Genomic DNA, 20,057 nt, shown 5'->3' on the forward strand with positions numbered 1-20,057 from the left:
GCGCACAACTGATGCTGGCGCGCGCAGTAAATGACATTCGCGAGAGGATAACAGATCTACACGCGAGGAAACGGGAACTCGCAAGCTCATTCAAACCCTGCGCATGATCATTCCCCACGCTCTCGCGCTTGATCTCCTCTCGCCTGCTGCTTTTGCTCGCTCGAACAATTTTATTTTTGGCAGTCGAGGGACGGGACTTACTGTTTTAATAACCTCAAATGTCATTTGCACTGATCCTCAACAAAGACCACAAGAACCAGACAGGTCCTCCACACAGACCGCTTGACCAGCTTCGGCTCCATACCAGCGTAATGAATCTGATCTTTAACCAAAAGGAACTGGATGAATATTTAAATGCTACTGATCCCTATCTGAATTCTGACCTGTAATGCTGCCTGAATCATAATCATACACTGTTCGTTTGTTGGCGAGAGGAGAACTGGCCCTCGACTGAGCCTGGTTTCTCCCAAGGTTTTTTTTTTTTTCTTCTCCATTCTGTCACCGATGGAGTTTGGGTTCCTTGCCACTGTTGCCTTTGGCTTGCTTAGTTGGGGACATTTAATATTCAACAATATTATTGATCTGGTTGTACTGATTCTTTCGAATGAGAACTGAACTGAGCTGGCTGATGACATAATTTTTTTCAGAACTGCTTTATAGATGAAATGAACTAATTTAATAATTGATGATCTTTACAACGGAACTGAATATATATGTGCGCTTGAATATACAGTATATGTGCGCAGGCGTATAGTCTTTCTTTACAAATTGACCTAAACAAATGACTGGTCTGGCCTTAAAAATCTGAACTATTTTGAAGTTTTATCTGTACAGAGGTAAAGGGAAGGAGAAGGAGTCCTTCACAGGGGAGAGACTAGTTGACACTTCAGGACTGCGTTGTCGTCCTGTCCAGGCGCAGGTCCTTCATCAGATCTGGATACGGCCTGGAAATGTGCCTACGTCCTTCTGCCTCTTCCTCTGTTTTGCCTCCCTACCCTTCCACCACACATCCTTACTCCTCTTCTTCCTCCCGGCTGTTGACCCTGTTTGTTTCCTGGTTGTTCATCCATTGTCAGAAATTGTAACAGTGTTGTGCTGTCTATATATAGATATATGTTCATGAGATGCACCTTTGAGCAATTTTAGAGAACTGGTTGATCATTGATCTCATACTCTACATTCCCTTCATTGGTATTAAGATTCACCAATTCATTAATTCAAGACACATTTGAATTGTAGGATGTGTAGAAAATACGTTTGAGAGATTATGACAGCTGGTTCAACCATTTTGCACTTAATGACTAACGCAATGAACTAATGCCTATATATTTTGGAGGGTAAGACTATTCAACAGAGAACCAGTATAATATATATAATATATATAATTTTGATCAACATGACGTAATTGATAATGTAGGAAACAGCAGACAATTGTACATAATCAATGTACCAAAGCATTAGCAATTTGTTCAAATTAATGAGAAATGTTCCAAAGTGACTGAGAAAAACTGTAGTATGTATTATTCTGATGTTTTTAATTGGAAAAAAACGGAGATATCCAAAATCTGTTCTTAAAAAACTTGTAACTCTGATATGTTGTTAATATGAAATATGTAACTTTTCAATATCTAGATTTTTTTATTTTAAATATATGTTAATAATCACATATTTAATAGCATATCTAAACATATTTTTATTTTCCAAAACTTGCGATGCAAAAAAATAGTTGCAATAATGTATATAATTTACTGGTAAAGTTTCAATGCAAGATCTTCACATAAAAAAAAATAAAATAACAAAAGTCCCCTATTTACCTGCAGTATCTGGCCTTAATGAAAGGTATATTTTTTTATGTATAACTTGTTTAAATTAATAATTTTATTTAAGACTGAAGCCTCTCCACCCGCCTCTTCTCGCCATTGAATTATTTAACATGTTTAAATCCTTCCCCATTGCATTACTCCCATGGAAACAGTCAAACTCCTGACAGACAGCTCTAGTGTATCCTTCAGCAGTCAAACTAATATGCGCTGTCCGTGGTTCTGAACACGTCTCCACAAAATTCCCGCCTGGGCAGTCTGGCTCCCGCGTTTACACAGCGTGTCTTTAAATACCAGCATGCCAGTGTTTTCATTCACATTCTGTGGTCTGAGGCAAAACCTACCATCGGTTGCACACTTTTTTTGGCATGCAAAATACAGTCTACACCTCTGAATTTCCAGTGTCTGGGCCAGTTTTCTTAGATAATTCATAGTAAAAAGAAACAGTAGGCAAAAATGCTCTCGTTCACCCGTGGATTGCCCTAGGGAGACTAACATCCTGTTGACATATGGTAGGTTGGGCAGAGAGGCACAGGGATCAAATGCTTTGCATAATGCTCTTCATAAAGAGATCTCCTGAGTAGATTAAAGTACAGGAAGTGAATGCCACTTCTGATGACCCTTTGAAAATCAAATCAAATGGCCTTGATATATTATCATAAAGAAGATCGTGCACAAACAGTCATTGTATCTGCTCAGTGAAAACTGGGTGTTACTGTCCAGTTTACGTCAAAGAATAATTGTCATTTGTACATCCCTTTGTGCCATTTTTCCCCTGCTGTAAACCGTGTAATCAAACTGGGTCCCCTGACATCAAAATGTACGTTTTTTAGCTTTTAGTATGAATATGTTAGCCTTAAGGTTATGAATAAACTGGTGTGTTCCAAAACAATGACAAAATTTGCATTTAGGAGATATATACGTAAGCATTCAAAACTTACAGTCTCTCACTTTCCGCTAAAATGGATCACAGATTTTTATGACATCCCCGCGGACTTCAGCTTCACATCTTCTGTCCAATCAAATGCTCTCTAGAATCTAAAGCGTCCCGCCCCCTATGCTATACCACCTGGCCAAAGCAAGCATTGACATAGACATAGAGCAATATGGGTTGGAGATGTGTGTTCAGTTGCTCAAACGCTCAAGTTTTATTCCTGTTTCCAACTGTACAATGGTTAATGAATGGCTAGAATTTATTCACACCTCTACTACTGAATCCAGCGTATCATCAGCGCTCGGATTCGCTTTCATGGTGCTGTCAAGTACGACTTGCAGTCTGTGAGGTAAACTAAACGCTATTGGTATTTGAAAAGGTGGAGGAGCCATTCAATATGTCCGGCCTTAACTTCCTGTTTAATGCATCAAAGTTCAGTGGCCCCTTAAAGTTAATAATTGTTTTAGTGGCACATATTTTTCTATTTTAATATAAGAAAAAATATAAAATTATAATTGTATTGGTGTCTTGATGTCATTGGCATGACACTCATCTTTAGTTCACCCCTCAAAAAATTATATTCTCCTGGATTCCCCCGTTTCCCGACGGTAGACTGATTCGCAGAACGCTACGTTGGGACTCAAAAGTCATCGCAAGCTATGCGTGCAGGAAGTGCAAGAGGCACTTTCTGCCTGGTGCGTTCACACCGGACACGAATAGTGCGTCAGGCGCGAGTGATTTCAATGTTAAGTCAATGCAAAGACGTGTTACGCGCGTAAAAAATTCCTGCGGCGCGAATGGGGCGTAGAGCGCGGCGCAGTAGACGCGAATACGCCTCATTCGCGCGTCAAGTTCGCGCGAATGGCGCGAATTGAGCGTCTGGCGCGTTAAGCGCAAATGATTTTATTAGTGCTATTTGTGCATTCACGCGTTTGATTTCACTTCAAACTTTTGATTTTACGCGCGACACAAAGTGGTCAAGCGTATAACTAGACGCGGCAGGCGCGAATTTGACGTGCTATTCGCGTCCGGTGTGAATGCACAGTAAGAGAGCCAGCTCCACTGCAGCCTCCAGTCGCCCCAAGACGGCACCGCAAACCATGCTTCCACTCGGCCAAACGCTACCCTTTTCCGAAGCGTCAAGGGCCTAGCCCCATGCTGGAGTTAGACCTGGTGCAGCCAAGCAGTCCTGAGGCCTCAGGATGGAGGAGAAAGAGGTTAAGTCTAGCCAAAGCCGGACTCCACCCAAAACATCACTGTTTACCAGTCCCCTTTTCAGCTCAGGGTGCTGGAAATGCTGTTTGTTGCCGGTTTTGGGCCCACCCTGCCATTTTGCACACCCAAACCGTTTCCCGCTGTTAAAGCGAACCAAATAAATACTTTACATTTTCACAAAAAGAGCATTTCTCCTCCTCTCAGTGCTGTAGCAGGCGCTGTTCTCCACGCCTCAGCGTGAGATGCAGCCTGTAGTTCTTCATCCATTTGCCACTCGACTCCGGATGTCTGAATCGTGCCCTCATGAGACGGCCCTTCAGAATGTTAAATATCAAACAAAACCTTGTGCAAATTGGTTTGTATCGGGGATTGGATCGGAAATTGGTTTGTATCGGTGTGTCTGAAAGACGCTTCCTTTCATATCCTGATAGCCTCACATCACAGGCCTTTCTTGAGATTCGTGTACGAAATACCATTATAAAGTCCTTCCGTTCGGACTCTCTCTAGCACTGCGTACTTTTACGAGGCAGATGGGAATCTTTATATTCAGTTATCTCAACGATTGGCTTCTCATAGCCCAGTCGAAACAGGAGCTATGCACCGACAAGTCCCAGCTACTCAGTCATATGAACGAGCTGGGCTTCAGGGTCAATTTTGGCAAGAGCTCGCTACTCCCCAGACAACGAATTTTGTTTCTGGGGTGGTCTTCGACTTTGCTCAGATGAAGGCTTGGCTCTCACAAGAGCGTGCCCTGAAAGTCAGGAGCATGGCGACCCCGTTCAAAACCTCGTCCCACCAAATGCGTGGCGCGCAGGCTGATATACTATCAAGGTGACCCACAGCTGTCTCAGAGCTCTGGCACCTTGGAGATCTCCCTGCTTCTACCAGAACGTGGTAAGACTGGGCTCAGTTTCCAGGAGGAAAGTGGTCATCACAGACGCCTCCAAGACGGGCCTGGGTGCCCTGTGCGACGGCAAGATAGCCTTTGGCTTATGGGATGAAATTGGCATGTCAACCACCTAGAAATTAACCAAGTTAATAGCCAAACTTGGAGACCTGGGTATCAATACCTCTATGTGCAGCTGGATTTTGGACTTCCTGACCTCACCTGGCCACATGGTGCACTGAAAATAATCAGCTCCTCAACACCACCAAAACGAAAGAGCTCATCGTGGACTTTAGGAAAGAGTCAAGAGGCACTCACGATACCATCCACATCAATGGAATGGCTGTTGAGCGTGTCTCTAGTTTCAAGTTCCTGGGGATCCACATCTCGGCCGACATGTCCTGGACAACCAACACCTCCTGCCTGGTCAAGAAGGCTCACCAGCGCCTTTTCTTCCTGAGGACACTGAAGAAGAATCAGCTCTCCTTGACTATCCTGGTGAACTTCTATCGCTGTGCTATAGAAAGCATCCTGACCAACTGTGCTACAGTGTGGTATGGGAGTTGATCTGGAAGTCATTACAGCGGGTGGTGAAAACCGCCCAGCGCATCACTGGGACTCCACTATCTGCCATTGAGCACATCCAGAGGAAACGCTGTCTGCATCGAGCTTGCAACATCCTTAAGGACTCCTCTCACCCAGCCCATAGACTGTTTTCTCTCCTGCCCTCCGGCAGGCGTTTCAGGTGCCTCCGGACCAGGACCAGCAGACTAAAGAACAGTTTTTTTCCTAGAGTGGTCTCTTTATTGAACTCTAACTCTTGTTGATCACACTGCCCTCATATACTGCTAGACTTTCCTCTCCCTCCTTACATCTGCTTTCATTTGTTATCTGCAATACTGTAATGTTCATTTGCACTGCTGGATGTTTATTACAGTAACAACTGTTTATATATGTATCTTGCACTACTTTATCTTAACTGGAATATGCTCAATTGCACTGCCGACTGTTTATTTACAGTACCAATTGTTTATATGTGCATTTTGCAATATTTCGCATAATTCCACTGCACTTTTATTTGGACAGTTTCTGTCCATACTTTATATGCACTATTTTAAATCCATTGTTATATTGCTCATCTTAGCCTAATTTATTATTGTGTATATCTATCTGAGAAATTCTTGCTGCTATTGCACTTGCTGATATTGCATTTCTGGTTAGACCTAAAACTGCATTTCGTTGCCTTGTACATGTACTTGTGCAATGACAATAAAAGTTGAATTGAATTGAATTGAATTGAAATGATGGCGGTTAGTGCTGGCCTTCAAAGAGTTTCGCTCGGTACTCAGGGGCCATCGTGTCTTAGTCCGATTGAACAACAGGATGGGGGTTGCCTTTATATTGCGTAGCTTGCTGTGCTACTGCACTGCCTCAGTCAAAAGATCTGACAAGGGGGCATTTCTGCACAGATTTATAGGCAGCTGAGCCCATCTGCTTTGGAGGGCTGAAATGCCATTTGTCTGTGAAATTCATAGACATGAACCAATCAGGCTTCAGAATTCTGAGAAAACAGGAGATTCCCCCCATAATGCTCGTTCCCGTTATCTCAGGGAACTGAGGTTACGTTGATTAACCATTGACGTTATCTGGTGACAAAACATAAAATAAAATGAAAAGCAGAGAGGATTATTTTAGACCCTTATGATTGTGTCTGTTTATTAATTAATTAATTTATTCTTTGTATGACATGGCAAGCTTAGTTCACGTTTTCAAATGTGAAATGAAATAACCCAACCAAAATTTCTAATTTCAGTTTACTTGGAAAATATGTTTGAAATCTCTTTGAAAATAATGATTTTGGTGCACATTTCTGTGTATCGAGATGGTGCAAGTAATGATGTGTATATATACAGTGATGAGCCAAAACATGCTGACCAGTCACAGGTGAAGCGAATATTGTTGATTATCTCCTAACAAGGCCGCATATTAAGGTCTGGGTGGATTAGATGGTAAGCAAACAATCAGTTCTTGTGATCAATGTATTGGATGCAGGAGAAATAGGCAGGAATAAAAATCAGAGCGACTTCGACAAGGGCCAAATTATTATGGCAAGGCAACTGGGTCAGAGTATCTCTAAATTTACCAACTGTGGTCCGAGGAGGGACAAACCAAAAACCGGCAACAGGGTGTTGGGCGCCCAAGGCTCATCGATGCACAAGGGCAACAAAGGCTATCCAGTCTTGTCTGAGCCAACAGAAGGTCTACTGTGGCACAAGCCACACACAAGTTTAATGATGGTTATGAGATAAATGTGTCATAACACTCACCTTGCTGTGTATGGGGCTGTGTAGCCACAGAGCAATCAGAGTGCCTATGCGACTACAATGGGCATGTGAGCGGCAGAAGGTTGCCTGGTCCGATGAGTCTCGTTTTCTTTTACGTCACATGGATGACAGTGTGTGCGGCATTTACCTGGGGAAGTTATGGCATCAGGATACACTGTGGGATGACGACCAGCTGGTGGAGGAAGTTTGATGCTCTAGGCAATGTTCTGCTGGGAAACCCTGAGTCCGGCCATTCATGTGGACGTAAATTTGACTCGTGTCACCTTCCTAAACACCTTCATGACAATAGTGTTCCCTGGTGGAAGTGTCTCTTTTAGCAGCCTGAAAATGCACCCTGACACACTGCACACATTGTTCAGGAATGGTTTGAGGAACATGAAGTTCCTCAAAATTCCACATATATCAATCTAATTGAGCATCTGTGGGATGTTCTGAACTTACAAGATCCACTAAGGCTAAATCTTGCAACCTACAGGACTTGAAGGATCTGCTGTTAACTTGGTTTCAGATACCACAGGACAGCTTCAGGTGTCTCGTATTTATATATATTTATAAAACTTAATTCCTGATTGTATAAATGATTGCATAATTTTGACAGCTCTTGTTTCACTGATTGGAAAGCCTGCTGTTCAACTTTTAGTTGTCAGTGAATTACATACTACTCATATTTCCACTGAAACTGACAAAGATTTGTTAACATTGACATTGATTCTTCAAACTGCTGTTCATTCTGTGGTTGCTGGCGATATAAGAGGACCTAATGGAGACTGACATTTGGTCAGTCAATGTTTTAGCCGAATGGATCTGTAACATTTTAACTCGGTAGAGATAACTTTAAGAGAAAGAGCACAGATAAGGGCTCAACTCAAACACTGCAGCGGAGCATTGACATCAGCATGATGTTATGAAATACTCTTTCTAGTTTGAAGCAGTAGACAGCGTGCCGTCATCCACATTGCATGTTCTTCACGCTTAACCACACATTTATTAGATGTATCCCTTGTTCTTATTACTACATTTCATCCACACTCTATAAATATATTTCATCCATTATAAACAATTACTTTACAACAAAAGAAACTACTAATAAAAGTATCAAAATTAGTTTAGCAGAAATATAAACAAATCATATGAAATGCAGAATTAAAAAAATAATATATAATACTACAATAAATACATTTAAAATGAATACTACTTAATAGTAAAAATGTATTTAAATTCTTAAACTTATAATGAAATAATTATATTAATATCATTAAATAAAATTTGGTAATTGGTATATTTCTTGTCAATAATATTTCTTGTACATTTAAATTAGTTTATTTTTTTCATTCTTCATTATAATAATCAGATATTTTATACATTTTAAAATTAATAGTGTTAATTTCCAAAAAAAGTTAAATGAAAATTATTAATTTTTTTTGCTGTTTAGCCACTGTAAATAATACTTATATTGCTATAATCATGTTTTCATCAATTGGTTGTTTAAATTGTTTAATAAATAAATGCTGCTGTGCACTGTTTGTGAATCAACATTTATGTATATGATGATGATGATGATGATGATGATGATTATGATTATTATTATTATTATATTTATTAATATTATTTGCATATGGAGTGCAAAGTATTTGCTTCCGAAATATGAGGCATCTATCCAAATGTAGAGATTATTTATTGGATGTTTGATTATACCTTGAAATGGGTTTATTCAGAAAGGCAAACCTGCAATATCTACTGATTATCAACTTCCAGTGAAAGTAAAAAAAATTGTCCTTGACTGTGATTGGTCCAACATCACACAGTCATTCATAAACTCAGTGAACCTGAATGGTGAACAGGAACATATTTCAACTGACAAAGTCATCAAGTTCAAACTGAATGAGAGAAACATGAAAATGAAAATCTGAATGGCTGCTATACGAGACATTTACAGATTTATTCTGCCCTGATACTGATGTGCAAGATATTCATGTGTAGCAGCTAAGGTTTGTTTTTACTGTAAATGTTAATATGTTTTCCCCGAGAAAGTATTAAAATTTAACCGTAATTGCACTGAAATTATTTTTGGCATTGAACACGTTCAGGAGGGAAAATAGCATAATTTATTTAGGGAATGCACAGAAATAATTCACAATATATTTGAATTATCATGAAAGAAAAATAAATCTTATCAATGTATGCATGACACAAGAATAATCAAACCATGAATTAGAAAGGAACTGACAGATTTAATAAACTACACATCTATAAAAAAATAAAATAAATAATAATAAAAAAACAACATTAAAATGCTTCTTTTTCCTCTCAAAACAGGTCAATGTAAAATAATAAGGTGGGATCTAGTAAATGAAAATAAATAAAAATGTCTGTTTTCTGAATGTTTGCTAGATTGAAACTGTCTTAATAGAGTTTTTATCCACTGCTATCTAAATTGAGCAATGTGCTACCATCTGCAGTTATTGAAATTGCAACATTTCATGATATATATCAGTTGTTCCTTTAAGGCTGACTTCAATTATAGTTTTTTTTAGTACAATGTGCTTTCAAAAAGAAATGCAGACATGCAAGAACACAATGGGAGAGACAGATAGAGCAGTGAATAAAAAACACATGATAAACAATCATAATCGAGAATCAAAAGGGGCCTAACACCGACCCTTGCTACACACCATCAAGGATTTATTATTAAAACATATTCAATAAAGAATTTAAGGAAGTCCTCTCTACCTAAAAGAATGTCTATGTGGAGGACATTAAAGACATGGTGTGGTTTCCCAATCGGTGCATGGGTTTACAGTAAATCTGGGTTACTCCAGACTGTTGAACCATGTTCAAATCCTCAAGAATGCCAGTAAAGTCATTGTTTATTTGTATCGAGTGCAAATGGATCACATGCCACATGTCTGTGACTTGTTTACGCTTTGCATTTAGTTAACCATACCTAATTGCTTTGCCTTTTATTATTAAAATGTGATCCATAAAAAAAGCATGTTTGACTGTGTCTTGTTTTCAGAGAAGTCATCATGTCCTGCTTGGCAATTGTGGGACACATAAACATTTGTAGGATCATAAATTTCCATCTTCATTCTTTGTTAGTTTTCAGTCCAGACCTGTGGTCAAATTTTCAACAGCTGAAATAACAATTTCTCCTTGACCAAACGTTAAATTAAATAAAAGTCCTCTGTTTGTGGAGTATTTTGACATTTGAAGTCACAATGACATTCTAGATTTTATAGACAGGCAGTTAATGTGGAAGCAATTATGACGTGCACACACCCAGCTGTATAAAAATTACATCTGTTGACAACGCATAATTCAACAGTTTTTGTAAAGTATAATTCATTGTAGATTTTTAAGAAGCCATTAATATGTTGTTTGAATTTTGTCTTCAATACTTTTTTTTTTTCTTTTTTTTCAGGAGTCCCTCTTTCAGGGAAGACCCATACAGAACTGTTCCTCAAGCTAAGATGGAATTCTTAAAGGAGACCAAATTAAAGAAAATATTGATCCTGTTGAAAGGTGATTTTTTGATGAAAAGTGTAAAAATGCAGCTATGTGAGGTTATCAAAACTCAAAGAATTTTACATTTACATTTAATCATTTAGCAGACGCTTTTATCCAAAGCGACTTACAAATGAGGAGAACAATAGAAGCAATCAGACCAACAAGAGGGCAACAGTATACAAGTGCTGTAACAGGTCTCAGTTAGTCTAGCACAGTACACATAGCAAGGTTTTATCAGACAGACAAAAAAAATGAAAATGGCTAAAGACTCGGCTGCTCGAATTGAGAAAGGCATGTCATTCCACCAGCTGGGAACAGTCCAGGAAAGGTCCGTGAGAGTGATTTCGTGCCTCTTTGGGATGGCACCACGAGGCGTCGTTCACTTGCAGAACGCAAGCTTCTGGAGGGCGCATGAGTCTGAACTAGCGAGTTTAGGTATATTGGTGCAGAGCCAGTGGTTGTCTTAGGCAAACATCAGTGTCTGTAATTTGATGCGAGAGGCTATTGGCAGCCAGTGCAAACTGATGAAGAGAGGTGTGAAGTGGGCTTTCTTCGGCTCGTTGAAGACCACCCTCGCCGCTGCATTCTGGATCAGAGCATTACAATAGTCCAGTCTGGAGAGAACTAATTCAGAAATTAATATAATATAATATAATATAATATAATATAATATAATATAATATAATATAATATAATATAATATAATATAATATAATATAATATAATCACAATTTTTTTTGCAATCTAATCTATTTTCTGCACATTGTAATAAATTGAAAAGTAAATTGAAGCATTCTCGGAAATGTAGTGTTTTCCCTAATTGGTTAATACAAATAAAGTTCCCTCACATAATATCGATACCAAATATTTAATTAAGAATTGTATTACTTATTTAGCATGAAAATGACTGTGTAAAATAAGCTTTGAAGAAAAATCAACAGACAAGAGAGGAAAATTAGAGAAAAAATGTAGTTTCTCATGAATAAAGAATGAGCTAAATAAGACATTTATTATTTTTGGTTGGTAATTAGTTGTTTTATTCTCAAAATGTGAAGTAAAAAAAAAAAACTATTAAACAAAGGTATTGGCAATAGCGTTGATAATCACAGAAACATGTTTTTGTATACATTTCCCTAAATGTAATTTTTTTTTTAATTCTAACTGAAATTGAAATTGAAATTGAAATTCTGCATTCTGATTGCAAATTAAATTTAAATTCAGTATTGAAAATGGAACAGGATTTAAATGCACAACCCTGATTAAGTCAAATTACTTATACAATAATCATATTCGTCATGGAGTCATTGCACGGCTTTGCGACGGCACACATTTGAACCATCAACTTTTTCTTACATAACTGGCTTTGATCTTCGGCGGTGTATCTGCGCTGTTGTTTTTCTACTTACTGTTTAAGCGATGTTGTTCATGTCATTGTTGCGCATGGTCGAGGATTCAGCTGTATGTCTGATCCTGTAATGATTAATTATTCAAATCTTGTTTGTCACATTCCTGTGCATTCAACTGGGACATGAACATGCTTTTGCGGTCAACAGTACGTGATTTATCGCAAAGGATTGTTATTTATTCAAAACATGATGCCAAATAAGCTAACAGCTTAACGGCAGTCGATCTGATTCGTTTAATCAGTGGTGAAATAATCATCGAAAAGGATCTTTCAACACTTGTGTGATTACATGACTGTGGACCATTTGGTTGTTATTTGCTACCAACCAGCCTTAAAACAAATTACTTTGTCCCTCCTTTACAAGTGCGATCTTTACTCTGAAGTTTTGTTGTGTTTATTTCTCATAGACTTCTTTAATCTTGTTGCATCTGGCCACATATAATTTTTCCCTAAGTGGACCCAAATGTTGGATTAGGACTCACCAAAAACATTTCCAGTAAATGTAAGATATATAAAGTGTGATTGTACAAAAGAGACAAATTCATGTAATGTGTTAATGTAGTGTGACCAATGTGCGTAAGAACCAGGGAAGCTATGAGTGTTAGATAATTTCTGAACGTGTAAAATATTCCTTGTGGGACTTCAGCCATGACTCGTTTTGTCTCTGGATGGCATTAAAGGCCCTTACAGCCAATGAGGATTGTCAGATCTCAATTACACTCACCTTTTAAGAAGCTGTGAACATTTGCATGGAGTCCAATGAATCATTTCAGACTGTGGGGGTGCACTGACTTATGGGAAAACAGACAATGAGTGTGACAACATGCAGTTAAGAATGAGTAGAAAGACAAATGTTTCCGTTTTATGTGGCATTTGATATTTTTAGTGGTTTTGCCACATTGGTCAGACCAGACGTGACACGGATGGGGGAAAGTTGAGTGTTCTTCCAGGTAGAACTGGCCTCCTTTTATCGTAGTCTGGCTTTGCCAACCCAAAGACATTGCAAAAGCAACTACAAGCGCATCTCTCACAGCTGAACGACAACCACATTAGTGCCCATTTTTGTCTGTGCGTGTCTTGGTCAAGAGTGGATAGACAGTCTTGTGTGGTTTTTAGTGAATCATCCAGTCAACATCCTGACTCTGGTTTATATCTGTGAAAGCTGCGCTATGTCAGGAATTGACCAGTAGTGTCTTAACAATGTTGAGCTACATTTTGTTTTTTGTGCCAGCAAACTTACAAATACAGTTTTAGATGACAACAGACATAGATGCTCAATCTTTCGAAGTTAAATACCCCCCTGTGGTGAAAATCAAGTTTTTAATGTTGTTTATGTCTCCGTGGTGTTTTAATATGCTTTAAGACAACCCATGTGCAAATCCATAAGTCAACACCATTGTTGAGTATTTTCTCCTCAAACCAGCAGTGAACCAAAGACAGTCTCAAAAACGTGGTTTGAAATTGCAGTTGTTCTCTACGTCCCAAAAATGTTGTAACCAATCCTGTCACGAGGGGGGCGGGCTTTAGCATATAATTAACTATGCTGAGAAGCAGGGAGTCTCAAGAGAAGCCAGGTTATCCTGGTATATTTTATTCTGTTGATATGAAAAATCAGGTACATTTAGAAATACGTAGTATTCGAAAAACAGTATGCGAAATGTCCCCGAATTACATATTACATATTGTTACATGTTACATATTACCGCCGAGATTCTGAAGTGACATTCGATGGACACTTCAATGTCCCACTCAGTCTTTGAAATCTGCGTCCTTCAAAGGATGCTGCCTCTGAACTGGGACACTACAGCTATTCTAATGGATATCTAATAACAGGTGCATTAGGGTGTTGAAATAGCATTTTAGCTTAGCATAAAGAGTTAAACTACAGTAGTTAACATTTGAAGTGGATCAAAAAAGTTCATCAAAGTTGTCTTAAGACAAGAACGGGTATTGTTCAAAATTCATGTATAACTTTGATGAAAGGTTTTGATCCACTTCAAATGTTGACTACTGTATTTCTAGTCAAGTCAAGTCCCTTTTAGTTATAAGATACAGACTGCTTCAAAGCATCTTCACAGAATGATGCAAACTTCATCAAATCTGAGACAAATTCAACTTCTGCTCTAAAGCAGCTCTACAGAAGACAATAGTGTTGTTATGCAGCTGAAGTCAGTTAATTCTTTATTCAATTCAGTTCAATAAGTGTTGATTTTATTTCCAGTTTTGTTTATTATTTCCAGTTTTGTTAATTATAAAGCAGCTCTATAGAAGAGAACAGTGTCATCATCCAGCTCAGTTCAGTTCAAGTTTTTGTTTTCATCCATAGTGTCAGTGCAGTCAAATAAAAAAAATATTTAGTCAAATTACTAAATATTAAAAATGAAAAGTCTACCATTAATTACTCACCCTCATGTCATTCCAAACCCATAAGAATTTTGTTCAGCTTTGGAATATATATATATGGACCATTTATTCCCTTAACTTGTATTTTTAGATATTTTATTAATTGAATACCAACGTTTTAAATTATAATTAACATAATTTGTTCAAATATTTTGTATTACACATATGTAACAACACTATATGTTTTGATTATGAAGATGATTTGATGGCACTAACCTGGCAAAGTTTGGAAAATTCAGTTACTATTTCATTTTCAAAAGAGCTTACTGCATCCCCTCAGTACCTTGGAAACATAGTCTTGTTTTCAAGCAGATTGATGAAAAAGCCTCCCTGCATTCTTACTCATGGAAGCCAGCCAATCAGATTACAGCTTGCCAGATTGTGAAAGTGCTTTCCAGTTATGTGTGCTCAATATGCATCAGACTGTGGGTGTGCAGTCTCACGCTGAAAATATTCTACGATTGGCCTACTTATACGGTCTCTAAACATAAAACCGGGATATGAGAAAGTATTATTACATCGACAAAATTACTCACATCTGCTTTAAGTAGGCTACATAAATGACAGATGGGTTGAAAGACACTATTTATATCATTAATTTATACCAGAAAACTTCAAGAGGATCTGTAGGAGTAATTGCTCGTTTAATGGATTTCCTCCTAATTGATCAGAAGGAAACGACGCCTCCTTGATAGTGTGATTTATCTCGATGTGGCAGTAGCCAAGTGCTTATGAGGCCTAGATGACCATTGCAGAAGCCTTGAGCATGTGGGTAAGTGCTTATGTGAACTGTCAAGGGTTTGGCTCACCCACCGGCTGGAGTCCCCAGTTCATTTGTTGAGTGTAGGGGCAAATGTTAAGCCCATCAGTGACCTGGACAGCCTGTTCTCTAGGAAGTTAGCCCACCCCAAAGCTGTGTTGAATGACTTACTGCAAATAGCTTTTACCAGGCCTTTCTAATCTACTTACCTCTATGAAATATTTTAATTTCCCATGTGGAAGTTTGAAGGTTAGAAATGTTCTGTAGATTACATCCACCCAAGCAGGGGACGGCGGATTATTTATATATTATAATGGATCTGATTGTCAAGGGACCGGCTCCAACATACGTTCTCAGAGGGAATGCGGGCATGTTGTTGTTTTTTTTTCCTGCGCTATAGTCACGGAGCAAAATTATTGGCTAGATCATCAACCTGAAATGTTTAATTCGGCTAAGAGGATTAAGATTCTTTACACTGTTCAGTGGCTCAGCCGGCATTTGGATTACCTGCACCTCAGACTTACTGTACGAAGTTGGAAAATAAACCTTGATAAAGATCCAGGGCCCGAACAAAGCAAACTCATTACCTGCAATGCTGAAATTATGAAATTTCTGCTACTTCTGCAACCCTTAATTATCCCTAGAAAACTGAGGTGTAGGCAGGTTTTCTTTGTTTTGACTAAGACATAAATTGACGTATTCAAAATATGGACCTTCTGTGATATATCTCCTGAATTTCCCAAGACCGTAAGATCTTATTGCAAAGTACTTTTGTTTTCCAGAAAAAAATCCTCTTCGGCGTGATTACAGGAGATTTGGTTTTCTAAGATGTCCAAGTCACAGGTAATACCGCGAAGCAGACAATAAACACAACAAAGGCATAGTATCCAAAGAAAATCCATTTGAGCCTTGCCCAAAGGAACTCTTAGAGTCTCCTGGAAAAGACTTCTCTTCTGATACCTCGGAGAGTTCACGTACGCAGCGGGAGCCGCGAGTGGCCGCGGCCGGAGACAAGGACAAAAGATCAAACTAAGAGAACCACACATGACCTGATGAAAACAACAGCTTCATTGTGCGGCGGGCGTCCTTATCGGGACCCCCTCTCATTTGCTGCTTCCTCCTTCTTTTCCTCCCCCACTTACTGCGTTTTTCATGTGGTAACAAATGTATAAGGAAGCAATGATTTGAAAGATTCTTCGGTTGGGGAAAAAAACTCGATTTGAAGCTTTGTAATTGAAAACACACATTGAGTCAGAGAAGCTGAGCTACCAGGGGAGGGCAGAGAAAGCCCCAATGAACAAAGGTTTGAATTGCGAAAGAGACAAACTAGACTCTGCGTGACATCTGACTAAATACTCTCATTGTTTTTCTCCCCAAAAACAAGTATCGCATAACCGGTGGAGGAAAAGAACAGAGGAGAGGGATGTCTGCCGAGCTCAGACCTGCTGCCTTGACTTCCCCCAGCGAGCTTCAGAAACAATCCGTCCGGTATTACGGAGACGTGCCCTTGAAAACTGTTTATCCGTCTGACTCTGTGCAACAATATAAACTTGTGAACCGTGTTTTGGAAGCATCTGTGTTTTTCAAAAGCTATGAATGGTTTCAGACCTCCTTCAAGGAAGGTTTAAGCCTCAAAGTTAGATAATAGGGTAAGTCACAAGTGTTTATATTGTAGCGGTTGCATCAATCTGTTGCACATTGCTAGAGAGGCATAACAGGACACTGACTCTGAGCTTAAATTTCATGGATATTGGTTCCAGATTTTGTTCATTCATGAAGCTACGACTCAAATCGTGCAGCTTGTTGAGGAGAGGGGTGCTATTTTCAAAGCGATCAGACCTGCAATTTTTGCCCGTCGGACAATAAAACGCTATATCTAGAGACCAGAGGGTATCATAGAGACTGGAGGGTAGGCTTTTCTGATTTAGGGCGGAAAACAATTGGTTAGCAACACCCTAGCAACCACTCAAAACACTAGCAACCACTCAGACTGGAAGAACCACTCAGAATACATTAGCAAATAAGGAGAAAGCTGATTACAACATTATTTCTTTTTTTAATTGTTTTTAATAAAAATATTTTTTATATTTTATTAGTTTATATCTTTGCATGGAGGCCAAATGAAATGCAAAATAAGTAAATGAATACATCTTTTTAAAATGTCTTTAATTTTTAAACTAAGCATTAACATTTTTTTATATATTTTATTTATTTTACTTATTTTTTTGGCTGATATAAATGGTGAAAAATGTCAAGGGTGATACAACTTTCCTGATATGAAGAAAAAAGGCCTCATTAAAGGAACTGAAGTCTTGAAAAGAATTTCTTAAGTAGTTTGGCATAATCTAATATTTAATTCGATTTTTAATACTTGTTTTGCAATTTTATTATTGTTTTTCTCAAACAACAAAATTAACCAAAATGCTATAATGTTTAATATCTGAAAAACATTTGTCTGATTTTGTCACAATTTTGAACCATCTGGAGACGCATTAGACAGGACTGACTTACTCTATAGTATAGAGAGTTGCAATAGTCTAGGCGAGATAAGATAAGTAAATGAATGATTTCCTCAAAATGTCTAGCTGAAAGATGACTTGATTTTCTCTAAAAGTCATAGATGGAAAAAACACGATTTGACCACAGCACTAATTTGCTTCTCAAATTTCAGGTTGCATTCAAAAAGAACACCTAGCGTTTTTGCACAAGGTGTAATATATCAAGAAAGATAGCCGAGATTAAGGGCACTTTAAACCAAATAAATTAACTTCAGTATTGTTTTCATTTAGCACCAAAAGGTTTGTTTTAATGATATTTGTGGTTTGTTTAAACAGGCTAACAGTGGTCCTAAAGATTCTTTGTTTCTATGTTGCAAAGGAAGATGTAACTGAGTGTCATCAGCATAAAGATGAAATTACACTATATTTACACTTAAAAATACACTAAAGACACATATTTCTTAAAAATAGCACCCATAGGCAACATACTGAAAATAGAATCGGACCAAGAATTAATCCCTGGGGTACACCGCATGCAAGAGGACATGAGGAAGAAATATATAGACCAATAGAAACATTGAACCTTCCGTTTGTTAAAATAGAACAAAACCATTTTAAAACTGTGATCCGCAGTCCAACACAACTCTCCAGCCTGGAAATTAAAGCTTTTAGCGCAAGTTCTACCTGGAAGATTCTAATGCCACGTCATTCATTCATACAAATAGGTCTGGCCAATCATTGCTTGACGCCTGGAGTATATAAGCACTGAATTCTCTGTTTCACGTTCACAGTTGATGATGCTGACGTTCCCCTTCATCCTCCCCGCCACCACCAGGTTGGCCCCTGTCCATCCATCGGGGTAGGCTCCACCCCTGCCTTCGTCTTCAGGTAGGATCAGCTGAATATGCATCCCCCAGGATTTAGACTAAGGAAGGGGCCTACGCCAAAGAACTTTGCTATACAACTAAACCGGAATCATTGTAGCTCACAATAAGAACATAAGAATATTGTGGTCAACCATGTCAAAAGCAGAGCTTAAATCTAGAAGCACCAAAGCAATGGCATTCCCCTTTGTCAGTTTCCAATAAAATGTAATTTAAGACTTTTAAAAGAGCGGATTCAGTGCTGTGGTGAGATTTCTTGGATTCGACTTCAGATGAGATTGCAACTGGGTCAGTACAATTTTTTCAAAAATTTTAGAAAGAAATGGAAGGTTAGATAAAGACCTAAAATTTGTAAAATCAGCAGAACCAAGATTGGGCCTCTTTAACACTGGAGTTACTGTAGCATTTTTTTAGACAGCCAGGAACTATTTCTGCACTAATACTCTTATTTAAGATATTTATAAGATCATGCTTAAATGTGTCAAACATTTATTTTAGGAATCAAGATGGAACAGTATCTTGAATAAGTTGGTCTCAGATGTTCAACAATGTCTTTACAGGTTTGAAATGAAATGGGCTCAAAATCACACCATATAGCCAAACTGCTTAAGCTGAGTTATTAGCAGAGTCTACCAAGGGAAACTTTGATCTTAAAATAACAATTTCTTAGTAAAAAATTTACAGAATTGTTCACACAGAGAGACAGAAGGTTCAGGAAAGGTATTAACAGAGGGGTTGATCACAGAGTCAATGACAGAGAAAAGGATCATACATAGGTCTATGTTGATTGTCACCAATGATCTCAGATATATATTTAGACTTAGCAGTCTTAACAGTTTTCTGATAAACATGTTAAGATTCGTTCAACATTTTATATGAGACCTGTAGCTTGTCCATACACCATTTACGCTCCGTTCTGCTGCAAGCCTTTCTGAGCAACCGAGTTGAATCGTTGAGCCAAGGTCAGATTTTATACGCTTAATGGAGCAATGAGATTCAGAAGAGTCAAACATTTCTGATTAAAACAACTAAGAATTTTTTTTGCATCAGGAAAAAGAGGAGGTGCTAATGGCCTGTCAGCCATAGAGTAAAGGGCAGCAAATCTCACATTATTGAGTGGAGAAAAAGCAATTCCAGCAGACCATGGAAGGTGTAGTAGCAGCTCGGCCAGGGAGGAGAAGAGAAAATAGTTTAGATTTATGGTCTAAAAAAATTATGTGATTGGTTTCAATTTCCGAAAATTTGAAATCCATGTGAAAGAACCAAATCCAGCGTATGACCATGGCCATGTGTAGGCCCTTGCACCCACTGTACAAAATCAAATGAATCAATAAGATTTTTTAAAAATTTTTTACCAGAGGTTTAGTGGGGCAACACAAATGAATATTAAAATCACCCAA

General features: G+C 38.3%; 1 protein-coding gene across 1 annotated transcript in view; it reads left to right on the forward strand.

Annotated features, from left to right (window-relative positions):
- LOC311070299 (uncharacterized protein) overlaps window positions 1-20,057 on the forward strand; it is a 70,987-nt gene that overhangs the window by 43,122 nt on the left and 7,808 nt on the right. Inside the window, exons 2-3 of the mRNA XM_084094079.1 lie at window positions 10,622-10,722; window positions 18,565-18,661. The gene's annotated coding sequence lies outside the window, so the exon portion shown is untranslated. The remainder of the gene's footprint in view (window positions 1-10,621; window positions 10,723-18,564; window positions 18,662-20,057) is intronic.

Source organism: Abramis brama (genome assembly GCF_963993115.1).
Source record: "Abramis brama genome assembly, chromosome: 20".
NCBI classification, from domain to species: domain Eukaryota; kingdom Metazoa; phylum Chordata; class Actinopteri; order Cypriniformes; family Leuciscidae; genus Abramis; species Abramis brama.